Consider the following 17914-nt stretch of genomic DNA (forward strand, 5'->3'; position numbering starts at 1 on the left):
CCCTTGCTCCTGCAGCAGGAGGGAAATCCTGTCAAAATGGCTTAACGATCTTCTAATATTTCCATGCAATTAAGGCCACATCTGCCTCCCAGGCCCCCGCACTTCTCTGCCGGCTCACAGACATGAACCAAACAGTCTGTCTTGTCGATCTGGAAGGTAACAAAGAGCTCCATTCATAACGGGAGGCACTTTCACCATTTTTTTTTTTCAAAGTAAAATAGAGTTTTCACTTTGAGAATAACCTGTGTGGCAAGCAAGTGAAGGATTTTTCCCCCCTAATAAATCAAATTCAACAGCCTAATAAAATGCTGCCTTCCCCTTCCCCCTCTCCCCCTCCTCCCCTCCCAGGGTCCCCCTCGGCTGACCACAGCTCTGCCTTTAGAGTAGTGGGCGCAGCCAAGGAGGTAGGGGATGGTGAGCTGGGAGCAGATGAAGGGAGTTGAAACACCTTTTGAAGGTGTGATGGGTTGTTTGGCAGATTAAGGGCTGGGCCGGGTGGGGGTGAGGTGGAGTTGCGGTGGGTGGGGGGGCAGGGTAGGTAGGTGGAGGTAGCCTGCCTTCCCCTCCCCAGCTTTACCTACTTTTTCAGCCTTTCAGAGCTTGTTTCAAAACATTCCTTTTTTTTTAATGCAGCTCCCTCTACCCCATTACCCATCCCCAAACACTGGGTAAACCTCCTGCTTCCTTCTTCTGCACTAGGAGGAACAAGAGAGCCAAGGATGGAGCTAGGGCTGTGGAGCCACACCTGCAGCCCAAGCCCTGCAGGAGCTCGCCTTCCCTCAGAACAAGGCTGAGAGATCTCCCCACTGCTTTGAAGCCTCCAGAGAGTGAGTTTGCAAGAGATAAGTGCTGATAAACATCGGGCTGGGTGCTTATCCGCAGCGAACACAATCTTTTGAGGTTCTCTCTGCGCTCACAGGCCATAGAGATGCTACTCAGAAAACAGAAGGGAAAATGCAAAACCAAGCAGTATTTGCTGCTGCTTTTTCTTCTTCTTTTTTGTTTTGTTTTGTTTGGTTTCAGTCTACTCACTGGAAAGCCCAACATAGATACTGTAACACAGGGGACTCCAGAGCAGAAACGCAGCCCTGGGGCTTGGCTTTGTTCAACGTGTTTTGTTCTGACATCAATGGAAGAAATATTTTCAGTCCTGGATATAAGAGGATGAGTCAAACGTTGATAATAATGACAATCTATCTGCAGCATTTTCTTTTCCAAAGGGCTTTTACAGGCGCTGTGTTATCTGGCCCTCATGACAGCCCTCTAAGGCAGGGCAGAGAGTTTATGTGTAAAGTGAGCCTGTGCTGGGTTGTGTGGTTTGTCCAATGCCACACAACTTGAGGTGTAGTGGCAGGGGGAAAACCCAGGTTCTCTTTAGCTATCAAGCTGGGTTCTGTTCATCCCATCCCATGCAGTGACTCAGTGGCTAAAAGATGCTCAGAAATTAGAATGGCCTTGAGCTTGGGCAAAGCATCTGGAAGGATTTGGAAAGCTTGGGTAGCAGTGGATGAACCAGGGTAGAGGGGAACTCTGAGCTTTGCAGCACTTGAGTAATGCAAAAAAGGTGGGGCCTTGGCCATCCTAGATTTCCATGTATTGGTAATGGCTGATTTTTTAATATCGGATGTAAGCAAGAAGCCCACATAGAAGATTTGGTGAGAGTAGAAGGAACCCTGGAAAAGAGGACCCAGAACTCTGGCCTCTGCTCTATCAGTGATCAGTTATGGTGGTCTTAGGCGAAGACCGCTCCTCTGATTTTCCACAATTACTTTCATAAAATGAAGGTGTGGGTCAAGATAGTACCTAATGCAGAACGATGGAGGCTAGTGAGGGTAGCATGGAGCATGTTTGCTTCCTCATGAGCACATTCTCTTAAAAACTGTACAACCACGAGATACAGTTGAACTTACTTACAAAACAGAAAGAGACTCACAGACTCAGAGAACGGACTTGTGGTTTCTGGTGGGAGGGATGGGGGGAAGGGATCATTACAGAGTTTGGGGTAGACATGGACACACTGCTATGTTTGAAATGGATAACCAACAAGGACCTACTGTATTTCACAGGGAACTCTGCTCAATGTTATCTGGCAGGCTGGATGGGAGAGGGGTTTGGTGGAGAATGGATACATGCATATGTATGGCTGAGTCCCTTTGCTGTTCACCTGAAACTATCACAACACTGTTAATTGGCTATACCCCAAAGCAAAATAAAAAGACTTTTTACAAAATTATACAACCACAATGACAACACTAGGGTAAAATATTGACATGACTTACAAGGACTAAGATGGGAAGCACAATGGTAGAACTTTGCCACCCCTCCCAGCTCCCAAGTTCTAGGGTGCTGATGTAGAAGCCTTTCACTTAAGGAACTACGGATGGCTATTTACATCCATAAAGATAATAAGCAGTTCTGCACCTGACTGCTAAGGCTTCAGTACTACACATACAATATGGACCATCTGCATTTGGATAGAAAGTAAACTGCACAAAAGCCTCACAAGTCACATCACAGCAAAAGTAAGTGGAACTCAGCCAAAAAGAAAGTTTCCTGCGGGAAAAGTGATGCATCATTCAAATGATGTATCTTAGCCCTCAATAAACCCTCCGTGGCTGCTTCTAGGATGGGAAGTGAGACTGGGTGTGGTCTCACCCCAGAGTCAGGGGGCTCTGACTTTATTTGATTTTTTTTCAATAATGTATTTGTATTATTCATTTGACTAAAAATCAAATTGAAAAAAGGGGTAAAAAAAGGAAGATCTTGTTCATGGTTGACTTCATGGTTTGGAGACAGAGTGCTGGATGAGATTCCCATCTAGGACTGAGTAAAGTTTAAGTTCACTGACCCTGGAAGAAGCCCAGTGCAGAAGGCCAGTGAGCCAGCGTAGTGGGAGTCTGGAGAAATGAAAAATATGCCCAGGTTATGTCTGTCCTACCAATCTCACTCATGAATACTTGACTCTGTGCTTCATAGTCTGGCTTTTCAGCTCCAAGTTAAGACATGTGCATGTGTGCTAAGTCGCTTCAGTCTTGTCTGACTCTTTTCAACCCCACTGACTGTAGCCCACCAGGTTTCTCTGTCCATGGGATTCTCCAGGCAAGAATACTAGAGTGGGTTGTCATGCCGTCCTTCAGGGGATCTTCCTGACCCAGGAATTGAACCTGCGTCTCCTATGGCTCCTGCATTTCAGGCAGATTCTTCACCACTGAGCCACCGGGGAAGCCCCAGTTATGCCAGACCTGAGGATAATGCTGGGAGGTGATCAGAGGGTCCCCTCCCTCTACAGATGTGGGGACAGAGCTGTGCTGGCCCCAGGCTCTTTCCTTCCCTCTGTCTCTATATCCTGCTCCCAATGAGAGCCCATACTGTCATCACTAAGAAACTGGTTAGATTCAACCAATTCAGTTAAGGGTTTTCAGACGTCCTCATCTATTTAATGAGCTAAGTGTGCATCTAGAGTGCAGATGCCCATGTTTTTTTACATACACTGATGGATCCTTTAGAATATGTTTGTTTGGGGCTCGGAGAGGGACTCATCTGGTTAGTATCGTCCTTTGGAACTCAGACTGGGCTGGACTGGGCTGGGGTGCTGAGTCAGGTTCTACCCCCAATGACAAGAGGCCCTTGTCTTTTTCACCGTCCCCCACACACACACCTGCACACACTCAGATACCCACAAATTACAATGCATTTGGAAATCTACTAAAAATTGAGCTATAAATATTTAATGTATGCAAATAGTATTACAGAAGAAAGAATGCACACAAGCAATCATCTATCTCTTCTAGAATTAAAAAACAAAACAAAACATTCTTTCTAGCTGTCTTTTGATCATACAGTATTTGCTGAACATTTGCCCCGGAAAGTCAGTAAACAATTTACTGATGGATGATTAGCCATAGGCTTCTGGTTTTAGATGAGGTAGCTTCAGAGGAGGTTTTTATCTTTACCTGGCATGTTTTGGGAGTGTCTGAAATGGATGTGTCTCAAGAAATCTCTCCAGGTTCCTGCCTCTCCAAAGTCGATCAAGTGACAAACCAATTCAGGATATCAAGTCAACTATCAGAACTTTAAATGTGATGCGCCCGCTACAAGTACATGCCATAAGAATTTCTAAATATCAAGAACTGCTAATATCACCATCAAAAGCTGTATCTTATCAGTTCACAGGACCTCTTTGGTTGGAAGTTTCCTGAAGGTAAGATATCTGAGGGTACGAATTATGACCCGGTCTTCTTTTTTCTAACAACTTCTAACTGATTGCCCTGCATCTATGAAATGAATGTACATAGCTCATCAAAATGAATGGAAAGCAGAGAACAAAGTACTTATGCTGGGTGGGGTGGGGGTGGGGCCCAGGGGGGCGGTTGCTTGTTCAGCTCAAGTGGTTTGCATTTCCTGTTTAGTAGGGTTGGGTGAAGGATTGAAGGAGGAAAGTCTCAGTCTCAATGCAGTCTCAACGCGTAAGCAGATAGATGGCCTCCTTGGAGATGTGTGAGGAACTGACATTTGGCCTCTGATACCAAATGGAGGTTTTAGTATGAGGAATCTTCAGGATCAATTCTAGCTACTTCTTTCAACTGGCCTTTGTCTTATTCCTTCCAAGGTCCTCCCTTTAAAGTGGGATTAAACAATTTCTCAGACCAGCACATGAGATCCTTCAAGGAAAATTAAAAAAAAAATTATTCTCAATATTATTTTCTGTTTGTGGGAATCATGAATTTCCAGCAGGATCTAGCATATAAGGGAGGAGAAGACTCAGAAAGACCTATGAAATTCATGAGCATTTCACAATTAATTCTCCAATCATAGCCAAATACATAGTCTCCTGGTTCATCTAGCTACCTGTGTGCTCTGTGCTAAGTCACTTCAGTCGTGTCCAACTCTTTGTGACCCCACTGACTGTAGCCCATCAGGCTCCTCTGTCCATGGGGATTCTCCAGGCAAGAATACTGGAGTGGGTTGTCATGCCCTCCTCCAGGGGATCTTGCCCATCCAGGTGACAACCCTGTGTCTCCTGCATTGCCAGGCGGATTCTTTACCACTGAGATACCAGGGAAACCCATCTAGCTACCTAGAAAATGACAATCACATAGATATCATAAGGTCACCTTATATTTGCCTCTCTTTAGATACCTAATAATACTCATAATCACTATGACCATTTTTTGATCATCAAATGGGTCTCTATGGAATTTACACCAACTGCACAGTCACAAAATTCTCCTAAATTGAAGGTAGCTCCGTGAAAATTAAAACCAAGTCATGTTAGGAAGTACATGCTTTTTTTGGATTTCTTCAAATCTTAGACGTGATAAGTTCATCTTAAATCTTTCGGTACAAATGATAACCATGATTACCTTTCAGTAATGATACAGGAATTCCGAGCAGAGTGAGGGGGCTGGAACAGAGTGCTGGACTGGTTTAATCCCTATACTCAGCTCAGTCTATTCCTCTCTCGCTTTTTAGAGGAAATGACTGATGATGCATGTTCTAGACTGATTCCCCTCCATGCTGTTATTGTAGCAATAATAATAACTGAACTTTTAGACAATTTTATAGTGTAAGGCATTTATCTTAATAGAAGCTTTCCTATACCTCTTTGTTGTTGTTTAGTCCCTAAGTTGTGTCTGACTCTTTATGACCTCATGGACTGTAGCCCACCTGGCTCCCCTGTCCATGGGATTTCCCAGGAAATGATACTAGAACGGGTTGCCATTTCCCTCTTCAGGGGAATCTTCCTGACCCAGGGATCCAACCTGCGTCTCCTGCATTGGCAGGTGGATTCTTTACCACTGAGCCACCTGGGAAGCCTCCCACACCTATAACCTTGTTTAATCACCAGAATAAATTCAACAGGTAGGTAGTATTATCACCCCCTCCCCATTTTGTTGATGAAGAAAGGGAGGTACAGGAAGGCTCAAACCTCATTTCTGGTCACACAGCCCATCAATGAAAGAATGTGAGCCCATTTTCTGGACCCCAGACACTCTGCCATGGGCAGCCCTTTCTCTGATTCATGCTTTGCCCTGAAACACTGTAGCAGTGAGTGCATTTACTTTTTCTGTTGATCCTATCTTTCTCTCCCTTTTGATCTCACGCCCTTGGTTAGCTGGTAGGCAGTATTGAGGCAAGATCTTTGTCTGCGCGCTACCGTTTTAACTGGCAGTGGGCTCCTTGGGGGTCCAGAGACCCCCATGGATGCCAGGCACTGGACAGGAGGCTGCTGGCTTTGACATTTTAAAACTGCACACTTCCTGCACTGATACAGTGTGCCCGAGCGACAGGCCACACTGCCATTTTCGCAAAATCAGGAAGCGAAACTGGCCACCAAGAGCAAATGACCACCAGCCAAAGGATTAGTGCAAACCAAGCAAAACACACCAAGATGCAGAATGTGTGGGTCAGAAAGACAAGCACAGTCAGTATGCAGTCATCTTGAAGGACAGGTACTTCTCACACCATGGTTTCAGTCACAACCATCCTCAACTTTTAACCTGGTCCTGTGTCTGTGTTCTCACACAAAACTCCTCTTCAGACCTGCCTCGCACAAAAGTATTGTGTGTGTGTGTGTGTGTGTGTGTGTGTGTGTGTGTGTGTGTGTGTGTGTGTGTGTGTGTGCTCAGTCGTGTCTGACTCTTTGTGACCCCACCGACTGCAGCCTGCCAGGCTCCTCTGTCCATGGGATTCTCCAGGCAAGAATGCTGGAGTGGGTTGCCCTTCTCTCCTCCAGGGGATCTTCCCAACCCAGGGATCGAACCTGAGTCTCCTGTATTGGCAGGCAGATTCTTTACCACTGCACCAATCTGAGAAACCACACACAAGTACTGCTTTCTCTAAATTTTTTTTGGCTGCTTGCTCTGAGAAGGACAAGGCAGGGCTATTGAATGTGCAGGAAAACACGATTTTCCTCACATGTTTCTTTCTGCATCTCCTCTTTCCATCTCCAGGCTCTCTTTTAACCAACTCAGATCACTGGCACATTGGTCTTTGGAATGCTTTCGGAGTATAACACCGAAAGTGTTTTCTGTCTGCAGCCGTGGAGCACTTGGAGCTCTGGTGGGTGGGGGTGGGGAGTTACTGGGGCCCAGGTGAGTAATCTGAACCTTGCCTCTTAGCAACAAGCCCTGTCTGATCACGTGCTTGGTTCCCCCTTCCTCTGGATGCTGAATGCAACCCAGATAGAAGGGGCTTCCACACCCTCTGCAAAGAGCCCATTTCTCCAGCCTGTTTCCTTCTGGTGGCCAGGACAGAAGGGAGAGAATAAAAGACACAAACTTCTGTGCATATGAATGCATCCAAAACGGTCTTTCTGAGTACCTGTGTTCCTTGGAAAGCAAGGGAGGTAGCTAAAGAGATGGAGCTAATCAGACAAAGGCAGGTGGATATATGCTGCAGAAAAAAACACTTCTGATGGACCCAGTATTTGCACAGCTTCAGGAATTTTTGACGCACAGCATCTCATACCACACATGATGCTCCTGGCAACCTGAGTCCAAATGACCAAGGTGGCCTTTGTAGCCCCACACGGGACACCCAACAGATTCTAGACCAAGGGTGAATTTGCTGTCTGTGACTCATTTTGCTTATTATTATTACTTTCAAAAAAAGTTTATGCTGGGACTTCTCTGGTGGTCCAGTGGCTAAGACCCCATACTCCCAATGCAGGGGGCCTGAGTTTGATCCCTGGTTGGGGAACTAGATCCCACAGGCCTCAGCTAAGATTCGGCACAGCCAAACAAATAAATAAATGATTTTTCAGAAAGTCTATCTTGGCCCAATATCTTAGTTGTGTCCACTCAGCATGAACCAGGTTTAAAGGAACACAGGAGAGCCAGGTAGGCCCGTCACGGAAATGAGCAAAGATATGGAGATGCTCCGTGGAATTCTAGTCCTATTAGTTTTTCTTGAAGTATGGTTCCTGGATTTGCTGCCTCAAAATCTCTTGAGGAGTTGGTTAAAAAGAAAGCTAGCCAAGATCATTCTAGATGGAGAGAACCAGATTCTCGGTTTCACTATCTGTTATTCTCCCCAAGAGGGTCTTAAGCGGAATCATATTTCAGAACTTGGTTAGGTGCTCAAGGAAGAACTGTGCCACCATGACATATGTTTGGAAAACACGGCAGACTGTATCAACCCTCTCTTCCCCTTAGAGATTCATGATCTATGTCAGCATGTGCAAGGCTATCTGATAAGTCCTGAGACATGGGCCTCTGGATGTGTCTATAAGCCAGTGCTTCCCACACTAATTTGAACAGATGCCTGTTTGCATAAAGCACCTGTGAACATCCCCCAGACTCACTCTGGAAGCAATCAGTGCCCTAAGAGAACCTTCATCATGAGTCATCAGTGGACCCTATGTCCCTGCGTTTCATTTTCCCCCTTTTGTCCTGCCATAAACCACCTCTACCACTGGGAGGAGGGACCACGGTTCCTTCAATAAAGACAAACGCTCTTAAGCTCAAGACAGCAATCCACCTCCCCCACCCCTTTTTTTTTTTCTCTTTTTGGTAACTAGTTGCTTCTTAGAATCATAACTGGCTTTGGTTTTGTGTTGAAAGACTGGTGATGCACGGTCCTTCTTTCCATCTTTGTCATTTACGTGTAAATAGCCTATCTTTAGAGGGTCTTGCTTTGAATCCTCAGACTAACTTACATCCAGCCTTGAGTTATTCTCTCCACCCTGTCGTCATCACACAAGCCGTATTTAGAAATACATGTGCAAAACTAAACTTTCTCTGTTCAAAACTGGGATTAGTGTCTCCTCCGCTAGAAAACACTTTAAAGCAGAATCGTTGGTCTAACCTGTTCACTTCTGTACCCAAGACTCAGCACCAAGCCCACAGACAGTATGCACTCCATCTTTGCTTACTGCCTTGGTAAATTACAGCATTCTCATTTAATAATTCATGTAGAACACGTCAGGCCAAGTGATTAAGACCCGTGGTGATTCTGTCTGCATAACAGAATTTCCTGAAAATTTTTAAAATGCCAAACTTAAGAAATGACACGTTTGAAAAATGCCAGGTTCCATCCTGGACCTCCCACAAGAGGAGGGGGACAGCACCTGAGAATGGGGTGGCGATCCCTGGCTTAGCAGATGGAAAACAGTGAGTCCTGGTGAATTTTACTCCAGTCTCTTCTCCTGACTTGCTCTAGGTGTGGGGCCAGTCTCTGTGTTTTTGGTGCCTACATTTCACTGCTTAGTAAAGTGGGAGTCTGGTCTGCAACTCCAAAATTACACTGTGAGATGTCTACTCAAGCATTTTGAAATCCTAAGATGAGAGGCCAATCTGAGAGTCCAATCATGGTTGCTATTCCTGGCATTGTGGGTTTCTAGCACATGGGCTGTGAGCCTTGGGTTTCACCAAAATGATTTTCAATACAACCTCACTAGGGATTTTTTTTTTTTTACTGAAGCTGCCCCTTTAACAGAACAAGGGCCGCTCTTCTGTTACCACCCTTTCTTCCCAGACCTCTGGTTCCGTGGTGAAGAAGTTACACAAGCAGACCGTTAGACATGCATGCTGGCTGCTGGCTCTTTGGTCCTTTGTGCACTGACATCTCTTTGCAGTGAGGCAGCCGGTACCCAGGGAGAATGGTAGTTCACTTCACAGACACAAACAGATACCCCAGGTCATACTTCAGGGGCTCCCTACTGTGGGCAGCTCTGAGCAGTGCCAGGCTGGTCCCTCTCGGGTGATCAGCAGCACCGGAAGCAGAGGGCACGGCTAATGTACATGTCACCATGCGGCTTATGGCCGCAGCCTTACCCCACCTTTGCCGTACAAGCTGCAGAGCAACAGGAAACGACCACGGTGTATATATATATATATATATATATATACACATATATATATAGCCACATTGTGTTTATCCAGAGGTGCTGTTTTGCACAGATTATTATGTGCTTTTTCACCGGGAGACAACTTGGCATTTGCGTTTTCCTCGGGGCCTCCCAGGTGCTTGTAAAACTAATCAGTCCACCTGAGAAGGAAGAGGGACCTTTTGCCTCTTTGGTTTCTTCATTTTCAAGGTGAACAGACCCGTGCATTTTCTTTCCCAAGGGATTTCCGGATCCATTCAGCCGAGGCTTGGAAAGGATGGGAACCAGCAGTGGAAAAATGCAGGATTTCCAGGAGCCTCTAAATACAGCCCATCTGGGAAAATCATTGATTCCGTAGATTGAAACTCACTAATTAGGCTTTACTTCCCTTCCCTCCCCACTGCATCCTCCTGGCAAATAACTAAGCACACTCCCTACCCGCTCCGCTTCGTGGTGTAGTCATCACACAGGCTTGGTCTAGTCCCCCCGAACCCTATCAGAGGCAGGGTCGAAAGGGCAGCAGTGGTGTCAAGACTCAGGGGGTCACCCCTGTCCTCACATGGGAGTGGCCAAAGGAAAGGACAAAGGCCTCTCACCCTGGGTCTCTCCTCTGAGAAGAGCCCTTCTTCACCACTTTGGAAGTGGCTTCCTGGGAAGGCCAGCTTATTTATCAGCCTTCTAGTACATTCTTGAGCTGGGCCATGGCTTTAGTAGTGGTGGTCTGCCCTTTACCACACTCCTCTCTCCAGTGAATGAACACCGGATGAGTATTAGGACAATGTGTGTGTGTGTGTGTGTGTGCGTGCACGCACACACACACGCTCGTGCTCAACTGCTAAGTGGTATTTGACTCTCTTGCCACCCCATGGGCTGTAGCCTGCCACGCTCCTCTGTCCATGGGATTCTCCAGGCAAGAATACTGGAGTGGGCTGCCATTTCCTCCTCCAAGGATCTTCCAAACCCAGGGATCGAAACCCACGTCTCCTGCATTGGCAGGCGAATTCTTTACTGCTGAGCCACCGGGAAAACCCCATTAGGATGGTGGAACCACTGAAATACTGTTTCCACAAAGCAAGAATGGAAGTACTTTGGTCTAATGTGTGCACTGGCAGACCTTGGGCAAGTTAGGACACATTTCTGAGACCTGGGTTTTCATCTGTAAGATGGAGATCATGAGGTGGTGAGGATTAGGTGAGCGAGGATGGGTGAAGTTTTCAGCATGGTACCCACACAACCAAAGACATACACGGCAGGCAGAATGGAGGTGGTGAGAATAAGAATCAAATGAAGGACTTCTGAGCAGGAAGAATCCTGCAGAGTACAGACCCTGATTCCAAGATCATCAATGTTTCCATGACCCCTTATTTCTAAAACTGACTCAGTTGGCTTGGCCAACACGAATGAACTCTGTGTTGGAAGATGAGAATAGCTTGGAGGTCAGTAGAGCAGAGAGCTCCCTAGCAGCATGCCACTCCATAAAGGGACCCCTGAACATCTTGATTCTGCCTGCTCTGAGAAGATGTTGAAGATAACGATGCATTTTGGAAAAAAAAAGGGGGGGCATCCTTTGAGTGCAAGCATTCTGGAGAACAGTTTACAAGCTGTCCTCACATCCCAGCCCTCCCAGCTAATGTTGGGGCATGCTCTCTAGCCAGTTCAGAAGAAACCAGCTTGAGAAGCAGAAGTAACTGCCTCTCGTTTCCATCCTTTAAAAATAAGCGATAGGGATGTGTGTCTCTTTTGTATACTTTCTCTTTGGCACAAGGAGGCCAAAGGTGTAAAAGAGACCTTGCTTGGACCGCAGCCAGTGTTCCTGCTTAGCAGGCCCGCATCTCCCACGGCAAGCCCCGCATCCCTCCAGCCTCACCCGCTTCTCTTCCCACCTCTGTAATTGTCCCGTGACCCGAACCATTGTTCAGTCTCATTACTGAAAGTCGAGCACCCGGTGGCAGGGACGCAGGGACCAAGGCCTGCGGCTGTGTGTGCCTGAGATTAAGACTTTTATCTGATCTTCGACAACTTGCAGAGGAAATCCTGTTCCAAAACCCGGAGCCCCGAGCGAAAGGTTGCCAGCAGTTCCTCCCTCCCACCTGCGAGATGAATCAGGACACCTGAAATGTGAACATGGGCTCATTGTTTATAAATATAATAAGCTCACTTCCTGTCACTCTATTAATCCCTCCCCCTCCCTCTCTTCTAAACTCAGAGCCTAATAAGGCCTCTGGGCAGAGCCCTGTCAGGCACCCTTTGTGTCCTCATTCACACCGGGTCACAGAGCAAGGGGCTGGGCTGAAGGCAGGTGCTCGCTGCAGGAAGCGTCAACGCGGCCCATCTCTAGTGCACCAGGATTCCCACAGGAGGCCAGCCAGCTCCTTACAGGCCTAGACGGACACCGGCAGCTCTGCGGCACCATGGAGCCCAGCACGGGTCACCTCGAGGAACAAGAGAGCCGCAGGCAGAAGGCGTGGCTCTGGTGGCTGGAAGAGAGGTTTGGGGAGTCATGGGTTTTCCCCTCAGCCCACTCCCCAGCTAGGGAGCTCACTGACTGTGGTTGGTTTTACACGGCATGCTGTATACCTCAGCACGGTGTAGGTGGTGCAGACCCACCTGATATTCAGGTGAAGTTGGTGATGCCCACCGGGGTAAACAGGGAGTAGAAACAAGATTTTCATATTTCTTGTAACTGAAGGGGGGAATCCAAAGACAGAATGTGCCAGGGGAGGTGGTCCGATTCTTTTTCCTTTTCCCACCACTCCTGTCAGTTCCTTCACTGCAAATAGGAGCAGATCTGTTCATTTGCTAGTCCAGTGGTCTGCCCAGCTCTGTGCTGGGTGCCTGTGGGGAACACAAAGAAAAGGAGGCTTGCCCGAGGAAGTTCACACCCGCAGGGACCACAGGAATGAGGAAGAAATGGTTGAGGAAAATGTGTGCACATCAGCACAGGCCAGAAAGGGAGCGTGGGGTGCAGACCTGCCCCATCTGAGGGGCTCACCCCCGTCCGACCCTCACGGCAGTCAGTGGGTGCCCAGACCATCCCTAAGATCTCCTGCAGTTCCATAAGCCTGTGCCAGGTGCTGCTGGATAATTCAGAGGGAGAAGGCAGACGCTGCGGCCACTTCCCAAAGGACGTGAAGCCTCATTGGCTCCTGAGGTGGCCACGCCACCTCAGAAGGACCTCAGCTCCCAGAACGAGGGTGGTGGCTCTGGGGGCTGCACCTGCTGGTCCTTCTTAAAGAAGAGCCGAAGGCCCCCTGGAGAGAGCCCTCGGTTTGTTTTGTCCTGTTTTGGCTTGTTAGCAAAGTGAACTTGCTAGTCAGGATGGAAGCGGCCCAAGGGGAAGTGGGTCCTGGGAGGGAATCTTTACTTCTACTCAGGGGAGGATGGAGGAGACGGCAGGGATGCTCTCTTCCTTCAACCCTCACCCTCTACTAAACAAACAAGAAGCAAAACCAGGCCAGCCTGGAGGACCGGCGTCCTTCCCCGCATCTGGACGGAGCCACGGGAGGCGGCAGATGCTGGTCCAGGGTTACAAGGGGAGACCTCACCATGCATGCCTTTTCCCAGCCCCAGATTCAGGTTCAGTATCACTGTCAGCTTGCAGTTGGCCACTGTGACATTGTTTATACCAGGGAAACAGGTTACGTACATCAGAGAGCTGGTTGTTAAACAGTTAGAAAGGCTTCCAAGGTGGCTCAGGGGTAAAGAATCTGCCTGCCAATGCAGGAGATGCAGGAAATGTGGGTTTGACCCCTGAGTTGAGAAGACTCCTAGAGAAGGAAATGATAACCCACTCCAGTATTCTTGCCTGGGAAATCCCATGGACGGGGGGGAGCCTGGTGGGCTACAATCCATGGAGTCGCAGAGTCAGACGCGACTGAGCACGCACACAGGTGGGTGGGTGTGCCTACTTCTCAATCAGACAGGACTTGAACCCATGCCTTGAGGCCTCTGGCTGCAGCAGGCCAATGTTCGAAGCTGATGGGTCAGCCCCGTCCACAACCACTGCGGTGGACCCAGCACTCAAAGCTTGGCTGACTTCATCCCACTAAAAGGGTGACACAGGCCTGACCTGCTGAGACACACCATCAAGAATCTGAAAGTCTTACACTCTAGGGACTTTAAGCAGTTTTCGGTGGCTGCCTTTCTAAACTGTAAGCTATAAAATATATACTGCTGACGACTATCGATTTAGGAGCTGCTCTTTGCCAAGTACAGAACCAAGCACTTTATGTAAGTTATTTCATCTAATTTCATTGTTGCCATGGCCTTATGAAACAATTTCCTCATTTTATAGTTCAGGAAGGTGAAGTCAGGGAGGTTCCCCAGCTTATCAGTGGCAGAGCTATGGTGTGAACCCAGATCTGTCTGATGCTAAAATGTGCTTCTTCCCAAGTCTAAGTCTTTGCCGCTACACAGCATGCCTGTTATAGTCACTCAGCTGTGTCCGACTCTTTGCGACCCTATAGCCCACCCAGGGATTGAACCTACAGGTCGTGAGTCTCCTGCACTGGTAGGTGGATTCTTCACCACTGAGCCACCTGGGAAGCCAAGATCCCATATGACTTGTGGCCAAAAAACCAAAACGTAAAACACAATCAATACTGTAACGAACGCAACAGACTTCAAAAATGGTCCACATCAAAAAAATTTAAAATCTTAAAAAAAAAAAAAATATATATATATATATGTATATACCCAAATGATATCAACTCTAAGTGGGACGACCAAGTGGCCAGCTCCCAGGGCCAGCAGGAGAGCACGTTCACCCTTCCCAAAGGCCAGCCCCTCCCCCCACAGGACACACTTCCTCTTCCCCCTCCTCTGGCCCAGCCGTTGTCCCTCCCCTCCTGCAACCTCTACTCAGAACTTACTTCCTCCTTGAAGCTTTCTGTCATTAACCCCACCCAGTGTTGATCACTTCGCCAACTTTGCTTCTCCTCAAATACGGACACACTTACCCTAGATTCCTCTGCCTTGTTTTCACAACCGGAGTCCACTGGGCTCTTGTGCTCTGAGCTGTGCCTTGTCCCCCCTCTTTTGTCTTTCCCCACAGGGCTTGGCAACGGATGTCCTCCACATGGGCCTCTTGGGGTGGCCTCTGTCTGTAGGTCTACGAGTGGCCTGCCTGGCCATCCACAGATCTCCCAACGAGCTGGCCAAATGACCTGAGCATCCTCTGTGTTCTAGTCAAAGGGGATAGTCATGTGCAGTTTGGGCAGGAGGTCAGGAGAAGTAGCCCAGGCCTGTCAAGGTCACTCGAGGAGCTCTCCTGTCCAGCCTGAAACTTCTGAGGACTGCTTTTTTCAAACCTGGGTCAGATTAGGACTCAATTTCCTCTGAGAAAGTCTGAGGATCTCCTGTCAGGTCCTTCCTACTTCTTACCTTGAGTGGCAGGCTGAAACTAGCAACGGAGTCAGAGTTTGAGGCTGGGCTAGGGGAGGTGCCTTTCTGCTTCATCAGGGTGTCCCAAAAGGTGTGAACACCCTAGTGAGTGTGAGTGGGCGTTAGCTGGGAACAAGGAGACTCAGGACTCAGGACTCAGGATGCAGGCTCATGCGCTTCCCCAGCTCCCGAGTGGACCCAGGATAGAGGCTGGACCTTGGGTTTTCGGGAGGAAGATGCCAGTGATGTGGTAGTGACAGCTGGTGTGATTTGCATCTGGGAAGCCAGACTGTTTCAAACAGCTCCTCCGAGGCAGACAGTCATTCCTGACAGGCTCCCAGCCAACGTGGAGTCCACTCTCCTTCAGAGGCCTCTCCTGCCTTGTCCCCTACTCCCCTGGGCCCGGGACATGCTACAAGTCCTGCCTCAGTGCAGACCCAGTCGTGATCCCCACACCCCAGCGGCTAACATGTGAGCAGGCTCTCCTCCCGCACGGCCTGCCGCTTTTAGACTGGCACACACGGTTTTCACAAGACGGGTTTTTGTGGTTTGGGTTTTTTTTTTTTCCTTCATAAGTTTGCAGCTGCTAGTTTTGAAACCACCAGCCCTGAGGCAACTCAGTCAGAAAGAGAGCAAGAAGAGAAAAAGAAAAGGAGGGTGAAAACATAAAGGGAGGACAAGCTGTCTTTCTATAAACTGGGCACTGCACTAGCTAGGTCTGGGCTCAGGCTTGGCCTTGCTCTGCCAGCCCTGCAGGCTTCTCTTGGGACAGTCCCCTGGGGGCATGAGGGCAGGATAGATTTGAGGAAGTGAGTCTGAATCCCCTGCCCCTGACTGCCTGTGGTCACAGGTTGAGTGTGAGGGGCCGAGACGTGGGTTATGATCTGAAGGGGACCGGCCAGCCCCCTGGTACTGCTTGAAGACACGAGAGGGTGTGGACACGGCATGGTGTGCAAGCTGGGATTGGAAGGGGAAAGAGGAGGAGGAAGGCACAGGAAGACCCCGATTGAGTTTCCCAGGAGGGGATGCTATTCAGGCCTACCTAGGCGGTTACTTTGCATATGCAAACTGAAGGATTTAGCTGAACACAGACTTCAGACCAGAAGAGCCAGAAATAAAGGAACCCAGAAACAACTACTCACATTCAAGTCTTCCCATCCCCCCTCCCACATCCACCGGCATTTGTGGCAGCTAATTATAGTTTTTATCTAAACCAAACACCTCGAGTCACAGCCTGGAGTCATAGCCCTGGCCACTTGTACTGAGTGGCTTTGGGGTGTCCCCCATCTGCTGGCAGTCCAACCTGAACCCCACAGTTCCCTCTGGGGCTAATAAATGCAGTTTTCCTGGGGGAAAGAGGGAGAGTCCTGGGGATAATTACCAAGGAAAGAAATGAGAAATGGTGGAATCTCCAAATCAGGCCTGAGTGGGGTTCTGGGGATCTCTTCCTCCATGAACCTCTGTGGTTCTTCCTCAACAATCTTGCATTAGTTGTTTGTGGTCTTTTCCTCACTGTCTCCATTGCTCCTCTCCAGATTTACTGGGGGTCCCTTGAGGGCTAGGAATACCCAGCACAGGGTACGCTTTGCTTGTAGTAGCTGCCCTATAAATGCATAGTTAATGGAATTGAATGAATATTGCTGATCTGACTCCCTTACAAAAACAAGTATTGATTTTCTTGTCAGCCACAACATAAAATTCAAATTCTCTAGAATCTAATATGAAAGTGATAGCTTTTGGGGTCAAGCCCAAGCTACTTTCCAGCTTCCCCGCCCACTGCCCTGTAAATGTGGCACACTTACTGACATCCTTCTCCCCTTCGTGCTCCCTCGTCCTGGAATATGTGTGTGTGTGTGTGTGTGCATGCTCAGTCACGTCTGACTCTTTGTGACCCCACTGACTGCAGCCCATCAGGTTCGTCTATCCATGGGATTTCCCAGAAAGAATACTAGAACGGGTGGCCATTTCTTTCTCCATGGGATCTTCCCAACCCAGAGATCGAACCAGTGTCCTGAAATATCCTGCCAGGTAAATCTGAAGTCACTTAAAAAAGCCAACTCCATCATGAGATGCCCTCTATGAAGCCCTCCCCAACTCTCCCAGCTATTTCCAGCAGAGTTGGTTGTTTCTTCAGTTGGTCTCTTGTGACATTTAGTACACAGTATTATGAAAGAAAGCACTTGCCTTCCTTCAGAGTCTGCCTGCGTCCATCAGGACACTGTGAATTTATCAAACACAAGAACCACACCTTACACATCCCTGCATTCACAATGCTGCACAGTGCTCGATAAATGTCTGATGATGAAACTAATGAAAGAAAGAATGGGCTCCATCCACCTCTTCCCTGGAAATCTCCAGCAGAGTCTTTCTGTACCTGTTCTCTTTCCTTCTCTTTCCCACACGATGCCACCTCCTGGTGCTCAGCACACAGATGGCATCAGGAACACAATTCTTTTATTTCCACTTCTGAAATATCTCTATCCTTGTGCACAAGCTCCATACAATCACCCACAGCCATTGCTACTCACCACTGCTCACAGGCCACTAATGCTTGTAAAGACGTCGATTCTGGCCTTTTATTTTCCAATGATGTGGACACTCATGAAGATGAACCTTTCTGGATCACAACACACCTCCTCCAGGAAGCCCTCTTGCACTAGTCTGAACCCACAGGGACTTTCCTTTTCTTCTGTTTTCTTTTTG

At 48.1% G+C, this 17914-nt stretch overlaps 1 protein-coding gene across 9 annotated transcripts in view; it reads right to left on the reverse strand.

Moving 5' to 3' along the window:
- Window positions 1–17914, reverse strand: part of FLI1 (Fli-1 proto-oncogene, ETS transcription factor) — a 139242-nt gene that overhangs the window by 81013 nt on the left and 40315 nt on the right. The window contains exon 1 of one of the 9 annotated variants that reach the window (XM_081531090.1): window positions 14788–15262. The exons of the other annotated variants lie outside the window; for them this stretch is intronic. The gene's annotated coding sequence lies outside the window, so the exon portion shown is untranslated. Of the gene's footprint in view, window positions 1–14787; window positions 15263–17914 lie in introns of those variants that run through there. 9 annotated transcript variants of the gene reach the window in all.

Source organism: Giraffa tippelskirchi, chromosome 10, assembly GCF_054371585.1.
Source record: "Giraffa tippelskirchi isolate mGirTip1 chromosome 10, T2T-mGirTip1v1.2.pri, whole genome shotgun sequence".
NCBI lineage: Eukaryota > Metazoa > Chordata > Mammalia > Artiodactyla > Giraffidae > Giraffa > Giraffa tippelskirchi.